Source organism: Symsagittifera roscoffensis, chromosome 10 (genome assembly GCF_963678635.1).
Source record: "Symsagittifera roscoffensis chromosome 10, txSymRosc1.1, whole genome shotgun sequence".
Lineage (NCBI taxonomy): Eukaryota > Metazoa > Xenacoelomorpha > Acoela > Convolutidae > Symsagittifera > Symsagittifera roscoffensis.
In genome coordinates this window covers 29,661,308-29,673,428 of record NC_087071.1, presented here as the reverse complement: position 1 = coordinate 29,673,428, position 12,121 = coordinate 29,661,308, and positions in this window count along the sequence as shown.

Sequence of the window (12,121 nt, the reverse complement as noted above, 5' to 3'; positions counted from 1 at the left end):
TAATTATTTTATGTTAATAAAAAGAATGCAAACTTTTTCCGTTTTTGCTGCTCAATCTCATTTTGTTGTTCAATCTCATTTCCTAAAATAATCTTTATTTTGGAAAACCGCAGATTAGTTTTCTCATTTTGAGCATAGCTTCTATCGTTTTTGGTAAACGATAACCATGATAACCATGGTAATCATACTGTTCAAATGATAACCATAATAACCATTCTGTTCAAATGATAACCATGTTGTTCGCAATTTGGGTTTCAAAAATCATTCAGTTGTCTCCTTTGCAAAAAAATTTGGCAACTCAGGCAGGCATCAATTCAGCTATTAGAAACGCTAGTCATCATTGTAGGAAAAATTTGAATTGTAATCAACATATGCAGGGGCGGATCTAGGATTTTCTCGAGGGGGGGGGGCATTTTTTTGAAAAGAAATCAAAAATTTTGATGACTTTTTTTAGGCCGACCAAATTGATTATTTGAGCTCTCCCAAAGCACTGTTTTGGCCCGTATTTTGGCAAAATTTATCTGCGCGGCAAGCAATTTTTTTGCAAAAACAGCCAAGCGTTTTTAGCCACTTTTTGGAAAATTAAGACTAAAAAATTGCGTTTTTTCGGCGCGCGCTCCCCCCTCAAAATTAGTAAACATTGGCGCCAAAGGCGCCTTTAGAAAAATTTTAGGGTCGGTCGGCCAAAAGTGGATTTCTTAAAAAGTACCAAACGGGGCACCCTTTGCGTCGGCAGGGTGTCCAATCCCTTAGGGGTGGGGGGGGGGGGGGTGAAGGGGCGTCCGACCCCCCAGCCTCCCCCCCATAAATCCCCCTGAACATATGTTTTTTGTCTGGGTCTGAACAGAGTATATGGTCCACTCATTCATTTTAAAAACAAAGTATGAACAGGGTATTTGTCATTTTTCAAAAACATCTAAATAGCATACCTAATGTTTATTTTGACATTTTAATCAAGCTATTCAGCAACAACTTGTTTTGTTTTCACTTCGACTGCCTTTTTTGTTTCGGATTTTGAAGAATGTGAAAGAATATTTGTGCACGGGGTAATTTTTTTTACCTCCAGACTTTTTACCTAGCACAATTTGAGACCAAATTTTTTTGTTTAATCCGAATGATATTGGTGTCGTGGTCTTTAAATTAGCAAGGTGTTTCAACCGTGATCTTTTTTCGTAAAGTTCTATAGGTTTAATTTTTGTATATTTATAATTGAGACAATCAATGCCCGATGTGTTTCGGGCTATTAAAGAGTCAGCCGAGATTTTATCCGTCTGAGAAATCGTTCCAGATTGAATTGAGTCGAATTTTCATCTTTCCTCAGAACATTCTGAAGTAGTTTGAAGCATTTTTTTTTTCAATTCAAATGGGGATAATTAATGCTCATTATATTTAGTCGCATTGAAGCGTACTCGGCAAACAAATAAATCATTCAAAACTACATCGAGATCAGCAATTTGGTTTGAAAGGTTGGGATACGCTTAATGAATACTTTTGTGTTTCTTATAGCGTTTGGGGTTACTGGGAAAAAAAAGGAAAAAAAATCCGTGTTCTTCTTGATTGTTTTTTTTTTGGTGACATAAAGCATTAATTTATTTCAGCGTTACAGAGTAGTCGAAATCTTCGTTGTTTTACCCTCATAAGCCAGCAGTTTCGATAGTTTATTGTTTTATTTATACCTGCTCAATTAGTCTTAAGCTTTTAGTGATGCATTTAGAGACCTATGTCCAATCAAGAGTTTTGTTTATGAAGCAAAAATTTTGCTATCTGGATTTTAAAACATTGTTTTTTCTTGTAACTCACGGACAACTTACAACAATGTGCAAACATTAAGGAAGATTTTTCATTTAATGCGTCTATTAGGCATTTCTAATAAGGTTAATTATCTAAAACTTTCAGTTTCTGATAGGCTTGAATCATTTTGATCTTTCCTAAAGACATTCAGAAATAGTTTGAAGAGTGTTCATTTTTTCGAATCGAATTTGGATACTCTCACGCTATATACTTAGTCTTTTTCAAGTGTCTTCGGCAAATATAATCTTTAAAACTGAATCGAGATCAGATGGTCTTAAAAAGTTATGATACGCTAACTAATCGCTTTTTGTTTTACTCAGCGTATGGTAAAAACTTTGATTTTTGGTAATAATATTTTTGGTGTAATTCACGGAGAATTCACAAAAGTTTGCAAAGGTTACGAAAGATTTTTTATAATCTATAGTGTGTTTCAAATGGTCTGTTGTTTTCACGAACTTTCATCACTGTTAATCCGTTTGACTTCAAAATTGGAGAGAATATGCATTACTGACGGATATTTGATTTAAAACCAAAACTGCATTGCTTAGACAGCGTTATACAGCATTTTGATTATCATCGCAAAAAAGTTCCAAGAGCCCGCATATCAGCATCATCATCCCAGAGCCAGGATCTTAACATTCGATGTTTGGCTGTGGGTTGCTTCGGAAAAATTGTAAATGGGCAAACCCAGGAACTCATTCAAACATTCAAAAATGCTAGCAGTATGTTAGTGGCACAGAGTTTTGAGGATTCATTGAAAAACTTGATAGAAAGATTTTTAGTCTGTGTGGCGAAAATGGCAGAAAATTCCAAAACTTTATAAATCATTTCAGGTATTAAAATTTTTGTCAGTTGACTATCTTTCGTAGAAAAAATTGTTTATCTATCTTCTCTGAAAAGTTATAGCGTTTTGGAAGTTAACAGTTTATTTGAAACAACCTGCTATTTTTGGATTTTCAGTATCTATGGAAATCAGTTAGCTCAAACTTTCAGTTTCTCTGTAGATTGTTTGAGCTTTGGATCTTTCCTAAAAGCATGTTTGAAGCCTATTCACTTTTTGCAACCTGTTTAAGCTCAGATGAGAATCATAAAAAACAACATGATGTTTCAGCGACTCATACTTATCGGCTTTTTTTCAGCTTTTTGTCGGACGATTTTACCATTCGTAGGTTTCCAAAACTTAAGAAAACTGGCTGAAAAAAATGGAAGCAGCCGTCAAGACTATGCTTCGATTTAATTTTTTATTTTTTCAAAAAAAAATAGCTACGGAATTAAGTTCGAGTTTTTTTGCTAATGAGAGTGGTTTGCTGTACTCAACAATGGCGATGAGACAATTCGAGTACGTCAATGAGACAAATAGTCAATTTCGAGGTCGTCAAAATGTTTTCAAACTAACGTCTGTCTCAAATGACAGCCTTCTTTGCTATCAATTCTATAATAACAACCAATTAAAAATTAGCAGAAGTTTAATCAGACAAAATGGAAATCTTATAACGTTGAATTTTTTCAAAAGAGCAATTTGCCAATTTTGAGTGTTGTTTGCTCGTAGAAAGCGTTTTTTGGCGACTTTGAACCATATGTTCTTTGTCTGATAGCTAGTAGCTTTTTTGTGCAAATACTTTTTTGAATTATGTCAGTTTTGTCAAATATTGTTTGGCAGACTCACTATTATGAGTCTCATACAACTTTTTTTCGACCCGTACCAATACTTTCCATGAAAACCAGACCTGTTCATCCTTTCGACAAATTCGAGGTACCCCAAAGGTCTGGACATACAGAAAAAACATACAACTTGCAATGGAAACCAACTCGCAATAATAAACAAATCTCATCAAAAGGAAACTCTCAATATACTCCCGCATCTAAGAAAAGTGAAAAAAAATTGATTATAAAGGGTTTTTGGTCTAAAATATTGTCAAAATAATCGATTCCAATGTTAGGCTTAGAGAACAAAATTGGACAAAAATGGATTTAGTTTAGGTTGCGGATGGCGATGTAAGGGTAGAAAGGGGGCAAAGGGGCAAACATTGGAGGGGATAGAAGCGGGCAATTGTTGAAAAAAAAAATCATCTTTTGAGTAACATAAAAGAAAAACAAAATTATCATGACTTTAAAATAATCAAAACAACCAACTTTAGTTTAAAAGTTGAAAAAACTTTATGAGCGTTGAAGTTCGCATCTCAAGAAAATGAAGAAAAATCGATTATAATTGAATTTTTTTGTCAGTGTCTGCAAAAGAAGAAAAAAATTGATTATAAGGGATTAAAAATAATCATATAAAAATTATGTAATCTATTTTTATTTGAATATTATTGGTTTTTTTTTCAATTTTGAAGACACTGACTTTGAAACACAATTATAATCGACTTTTTTTCTTGGAACTTGAACGCGGGGCAAAAAATGAGTAATGAGAAATCTTTGCAAAGTGAATTTACGGCCTTCTCCGTTTCTAAACCTGAACTCAAATTGCAAACTCCAATTTAAACTCCAATTATATTAATCATATGTTATCAGAGCTACATATAATGATATCAACACACATAATATGAAATTCTGTGAATATAACATTTTTCCTGTATGAGGTCATCTCGTTATCCCGGGTTGACCTCCATAGACTGAAAATACTAATCATACAATTTCATACACTTAACTTGGTCTATGGAAAAATGCTACCCTAGTCGATCAAGGGAGGTTATCTTGCAAGATCTTGCAAGATTCTTGCAAAAGAGGGTTATCTTGCAAGATCTTGCAAGATGGAGGTTATCTTGCAAGATCTTGCAAGATGGAGGTTATCTTGCAAGAATCTTGAAAGAGGGAGGCTATCTTGCAAGAATCTTGCAAGAATCTTGCAAGATAACCATCCCAAAATTTCTGTCGAGAAAAAATAACAGAAATTAGGTCTAAGATCAAAAAAATTGTTTCTAGAACGAGAATCCAGAACTTTTTCGAATTGATCTCAAAAATTTACTTGCATCACTTCAAATAAATGCTTAACGAATAAAATTAGACAAAAATCATGCGTTAAAAAGTAGTCGCATATTTGTTGTTAATTTATTCAATGAGATTAAAAGTATCAACCAATCAAATCTTTTTAATTTATTCGCAATTATTGCGGCTACTGGTTTGCGAAAATTGAAGGATTATTGGCCAAAAAATTTTTGTGACGAATTGCTTTAATTAGTTTAAACCGGGGATATTTAGTTTTTTCGACTATCGATTTCTAGTTTTGAAAGTGGAATTTACTTTTTAGATTTCCAGAGAATAAAAACTTTACTTATTGATCCAGTTTTCTCAAGTCGGGTTCATGTTATCAAAAAAGCGCCCATCATAAATTGTTCTAGAAATTTAAAGAGCTTAAAGGGCTTCTATTTTTTTCTTTGATTTTTGAAAGTTGAGATTTTTCAACAACGTCAGTGTTATTTTTTAATGTTTACTTGCGTTCATTACTCCTTTGCAATCTTCGATTGGCTATGTTCTAGGAAAGTGAAGCTTTCATCACAAACGACTTCTTCTCAAATTCCTATTTTGAGAGATTAAGGTATAAGTAGTCGATCAAAACTTGAAGATAGCCGCCTATCACAAAAAAAGTTTTAAAAAAAGAAGCTTTCTGGGGCAACCGCCTAGCGGGCTGTGTGTATGTATGCGTAGCTAAGATTGCTTCCTTCTTCCACGAACGCTACTTGGTTGTCTTCGCGTGTAAAGCTGTTTTTGCCCAAAAAAATTGTATCTTTAAAGATCTTGCAAAAAAAAGGTTATCTTTAAAGGAGGTTATCTTGCAAGATCTTGCAAGAATCTTGCAAGATCTTTTAAAGAGATGCATCCTCTTTAAAAGAATCTTGCAAGATTCTTGCAAGATCTTGCAAGATAACCTCCCTTGATCGACTAGGGTAGTCAAACAAATTTCATACATTTTTGCAAAATGAGTTCGAAATTGGTATCTCTTTATAAAAAAAGGGAAAAAACTGGTATAAAAAAAATGCTAATCATACAGTTTCTATATATGGAAATTGTATGATTAGCATTTAAAAAAAATTTTGTGATAAAAAGCTTTGAACAATTAATTCAACAGCTGGCAAAAGATTTAAGCGTTTTTTGGGCTGCTACAACTGAAAACTTCGACTTTTTTTATTTTTGTTTTCTGAAAAAAAAACACTAGTCATACAATTTCCATATATGGAAATTGTATCATTAGCATTTTTTTGATGGCGAATCATTTTTGAAATTGCCCCCAAAAATTTTTTTGTGTTTTTTTTTCAATCGCAAACTGATTTTCGTATTCAAACAAACATTTTCTGAAAACAAATTTTGCATACAAAATTTAATTTTTTGTGTGTGTGGTACCGTGTAGTACTGTTGCCACAGTAACCTTGGAGAAAATGTTATTAATATTCTGTTATGTATTGTTAGTATTATTCAAGGCCATCCATGCAGGCCAAACATAACGATCATTTGGACGGTTGCGATCTTAGGAGACACATGAACAGGATCTCTAACAAAACCAAGTAAATCAATAGTCTAAATTAAATGTTTCAATTATTCTCTTTTGTTCTCACCTACTTATAGCATAACATTATCACATGGCGCAGCCAGCAGGATTTCTGTCCCAGGACAATAGAACAGCTATGGGGATCCCTATATTTTGGACAACCGCGAATTCCGACCCTCCTTGGAATTTCAAGATATGGCAAGACCAATTTTTTTTGTCAGATACAGTATAGGAGAGCGTGAATCCGGAACTATTGTTAGAAGAACCGAAAGAAGTTCTATTGGAACCGTTACCAAGACCAGAGACCCCACGAGAACATGAAAACGCTCAGGCGATTACAGAAAGGGGGGCTCGAGACCAACTAGCCCGGGACAAGATCCTTCTGGAAAATGAAGAAAGAAAAACTAGAGGACCAAAGGTTGGACACAACGTATATTACAACGAGGTACAGAAAAGAGTAGCCTCTAGATTATTCCTGGCGTTGGGAACAGAAGGAAAGAAGAAATTTGTACAAAAGAACCCGCATGTAGAGGTTTCAAAGTTAGAATTCCGACAGATGGTTGCCTTGGCTAAGACTTCATTTGATAAATCACAGAGTGTTACGTATGAACGCTACAAACTGTTTAATCATTCACAGGAAACAGGGGAATCACTCGAGGCATTTCATGCCGCATTAACTGCTCAAGCAGCTAGAGCAGAATTAGGGACACTGGAGGACAAACTAATAGGATCGGAAAGGAGTAAGGAACCCCGATCAACGATGGAAATAGAAGCCAATTCGGTGATGAAGAGCCCGAAACCACCGGGACAAACCCAATCAGAGATGAACCTGAGATCGGAAAAATCATTGAAGTGGATTTAACGATGAACAGCAATGATGAACCGGACTACAGTTCAGGAACTGAGACTTGTATGGTCACACCGCAACAGAAAACGAGAGGTGGACATAAATCGCGGAAAAGCAATTACCAACTGTCGGAGCAGTTAAAAGAAACAAATGGCCCACTATCACTCGAAAAATTATTCGACAAAAGTCTACTGGCGGAACTAGTATCAGAAGATACTTGGATGGATCGGCTCAGGCGAGTGGTGGAACGGAACGACAGACACGGATTTGAGCTAATGGGTCCATACACCAATCCTCTGTGGCACCAGATGTCGGTAGTAGATGACTGCCTACTGGTGGACAATCGTTTAGCCGTACCAGAGAAGCTGAGACAAGCGGTGCTTCGACGACTTCATCAAGGACATCCTGGCCAAGAAGCGATGTTGGAGGTTTCCAACTACTTATGGTGGCCACACATGCACAAAGACATAGTCAATATGGCCGAAGAGTGTAGGAGTTGCACTCGTTATGGTAAGAATGCTATATATATATTTTTCCAAAAAATTCGGCCAAACCACTTCCACTGTTGACACAGCCTGGTCACGAATTGCAATTAGACTATGCGGGTCCACTCGAAGACCATAAGGGGAAGAAGATATATTTGTTAGTTGCTATTGATAGATACTCAAAATTTCCGTCAGTTAAAGTAACGAAATCTACAGGGGGAAAATCAACAATAAAATGTCTACGTACCTACATTGACACACATGGAATACCAGAATCGATCAAAACGGATCAGTTTTCCGGGTTTAAAGGAAAATCAATGAAAAAATTTTGCACCGAAAATAAAATTACTCAAAAATTCTGTCCAGTCGGTGATCATCCAGGATGTGGACTAGTCGAACGAACGATACAAACTATTAAACGAAGATTGGGAGTAATGCTACTCGATGAAAAAGTACAATCTATTAAACTGTGCTTGAGCACAATAATTAGGGACCTAAGATGGAATAAACAGAAAACAATAAAGTTGTCTCCGTTTGAAGCGCATTTTGGTCGATTACCAAAAACTGAGTTTAAAATTGTAAGGGATAAATTTCTGAAGGAATCTGATCGTTTAGATAAAGAACATTTTGAGAGATCGGCGTTAACAGCATCGCAGTTGAAGAGACGCATCGATCAATCCAGGGACAATGTAAAAATCATACGAAAAGGTCAGAATAGCCGGGACGGCAGCCCACTGTTTCTACGCAACACTGCAACGGCAAAAGAAAGAGCTAGGGCAAAGGAACTAAAGCAGCTACTAGAGGCCAATGCGAGATGGAATGTCACCAGACGGGATATCTCAGATAGCGAGCTACGACGAATTGTAGACGAAACGAGCACAATAAATCCCAAACTGAGAAAGGAACTCATTTACTCATGGGAAAGAGGATTTATCGAAGACAAACAGACTACATCGAATGATAGCTGGTCAGGAAGCTTCCTCCGCAAACATGAGCAAAGGAAAAGTGGAAAGGCCCTAACAATACCACTGAAAGGCAAAATAGTGGCAGAGACACCATCAACAATCAAAACGGCTGCTGGTGCAGTATATCGAAAGAGTGATATAGTGAGATCAAAACTGCAAACACAGCCCAAAGCACAGAGTTCGGAGAAAAAGAGGAGCCCAACGGGGGAAGAACCTAGGAGCAAACAACAGAAGACTGTATCACATCATGAAGACGTAGACAGTGAGTCGGCTGAAGAACATGATGCGAAAGACCAGGGCCAACCGATCAGGAAAAAGAAGACAATCGATTGATGGACAAATTTCAAAACTCGCCAAACGTAGTTACGTCGAAAGAAACAAAGACGGGCGGGGGCCTAAATCTAGGAGGAAAAAGGGTTAAGCCAAATAGAGCAGGACCACTAGTCCAAAGTGCAAGAGCTGCAAAGGCCAAGACGCAAGAGTCACGTACAACGAAAGCTGTCAAAACAGCAAAAGAATCAAAGAAGCGGGATACGAGCAATGAAGCCGTCTACATAGAGTCGTCTGCACCGAAAGAAGCCCCAGTGAGTAAAAGGATCACACGGCAAACTAGCGAAAACAAATTCTGGACACATTCCAGAATAACAATATGACAACAAAAGAATGGGAAGAAATCACAAACCAGGTTTTGACCCGAGGGGTACAAAACGAAGCAGAAAAACTACTGACTCAACAAGCGGAATCAGTCGACAATAGCCCGGCAGTATTTGCGGACGAGTCGGACAAAGAAGAGGATACAACGACAGTCAGGCGAAGCAGTCGACAAACAAAGTACCAGGGACCAAAGAGATACGGCAGCCCCGTATCACACTCTGTAAAGTTGATTAGTTGTGAGGGAGATATGACAGAGCTAAATTTGGCAGCACTTGAGACCTACAGATTGAGATTGGCGAAGTTAAACATCAATAACAAAGAAACAACATTGGAGAACAACACGGTTGACCTACTAGAGAGACATCTGTTCAAAAGAAAATTCGGAGCTACATCGTTGGATGAGTCGGGATTGTGGAACGCTGCAAGAAACAAAGCGGAAGTGATGAAGAAAACAACCAAAGAAAACTAAGCTAAAATGACTTATATACTATTTATAAAATTTTATAAGGTATTATATAAAATTTTGTTGTCCTCAGGGGAATGTGGTATCCTGCAGTACTGTTGCCACAGTAACCTTGGAGAAAGTGTTATTAATATTCTGTTATGTATTGTTAGTATTATTCAAGGCCATCCATGCAGGCCAAACGTAACAGTCATTTGGACGGTTGCGATCTTAGGAGACACATGAACTCGATCTCTAACAAAACCAAGTAAATCAAAAGTCTAAATTAAATGTTTCAATTAGTCTCTTTTGTTCTTACCTACTCATAGCATAACATTATCACAGTGTGTATAACGTAGTCCTGGATATACTAATATTGGATTTTTTTTAAACTTTTCTCTTCATAACTTTTTCAAAAACTCTTAAAACTCCTCTTTCTTTTGTATGACATAATTTTGTATGCCTTCATCAAGTCTGGTAATATAAAAATTCAAATTTTAGAAATAATCATCATTGAAAATTATTGCCAAAATTTAAAAATTCATTACCTTCGTTATATTATTTGCGTGAGACAGAAGTAACAAATATCAGGCTGTTTCCAATGTATCTTTAATGCGAGACGGCCAAACCTTTGGTTACTACGTTTGAGTAATCAATGTTTATGTCATTTCGTAACCGAACACAACCAAAAAAATTTTGAGAAATTAAAATGCAAAAAATCAAAATTTTTGGTTTATGGAAAAATGCTAGTCATACAAGTTCCATATATGAAAAAATACTAATCATAGACCTTTCATGCAATTTTCTGTACTTATGGAATTGTATGGAAAGTGTATGACTAGCATTTTTCCATATATGGAAGTTGTATGACTAGTATTTTTGGTCATCCCGGGATTTTGAAATTAATTTAAGCGTGTTTCATAACAAAATGTCTAAGATGTTTAAATTCTGATTAGCCATCATTCAATGTTCCCACGTTTTCTTATTTTACGATTTATGTGTGGGCGAAATGTGTGTGGGTGAAATTTGTGGGGCGAAACGTGCCAACAACTTGATGAAGGGCGAATTGTATGAGGGGCAAATTGTGTGAATGCCCCATGATTATGATTTGAAATAGATCTCAATCAGATCTGGATCATCTACGAGTTATGCCCTTGTGAACATGCTGCAAAAAATATTAGATTTGCGACAGGTCTGTCTTAGGACATGCGCATGCTTAAAATAGACATGATTCAGATCTATCGCAGCCCTAAAAAATTCAAGGTGTTTCAGTCACTAGATCTGGTTCACCTGCATATTTTCAGTATGATGATAAACATAAACTTGCGTTCGAACAAAAATAAGTTAGCAGGAGATAAGGACTAACTTGAAAAACATCATGTTAGACTAAAAGTTGTGATAAATAACTCTTGAAGTTAATGAATCATTCTTTACATGATTTTTGTTAATAATTAATAGTCGAATAACTAAATTAGAGCAATGAAGATGATGGAGAGCGGTCAAAATTAGACAGTCGAAAAGCAGAGAGAGTAATAAGCCAATCAGGTTCAAGAAAAACAAATATTCACTACGTTTGTTTTCTCATTTCGATTCTGATTAGCTCGCGACTGTCTATTTTAAGATTGTCTTTTTTCACATAGCTAATGAAGTCCTGTTGAATGTCCAGTAACTTCTCTTATAATTATAATTGAGGCGTGGCAATGGCTGAGTATTCTTCGATTTTCAGCCCTCTTGTTGCGTTTCTGTAATGTCCCCGATAATACAATGTGAATGCGTTGCAATATCGAATTATGGGTCCAAACCATAAGATCAAGTGGCCGTCATGACCTGCAAAATAAAAAGGAATCGGAGGATGCGGCCCCTCGTCAATCAAAGCGTATCCCCTTTTATTATGTTTTTTAAATTCTTTTTCGGCCGTACAACCCTAAATCTTTTAAAGGCGCATTTAGCGGCACGATATTCTAACGTTGAAGAGAAAAGCACGTCCCACATCCGTCCGCGAAGCTAGAAAAAAAGATAAAAACATCTGGAAAATTTTTTCTTAGTTGCGATCACATTATTTTTGTACTGGCTTCAAATTTTTTTCAACAAATTGTGTTTGGATTTTCTCATGTTTTTCAAAAGTTTTTAAAAGCTGAAGTATTTTAAAGGATGTATACTTATGTATACATCCTTTAAAAGCTAAAGGATGTGTTCATAAGTAAATATGTTTGCTAAAAATCGAATAAAGAATCAGTTTGCAGAAAAAAATTTTTAATTTCTATTCAACATTATCCGTTCTAGGTCGACTATCAATCATTGACTTCTTTCAAAATCTTATTTTAAAAAATGTTTTTCACATAATTATGAATGATTTTAATTATTTTTAATTTTCTTTTGTGTGCTTTTTTTCTTGTTTCTTATCATTTGAAACTTAAATTAAGTAATTCGTTATCCATTCGTATTTCAACT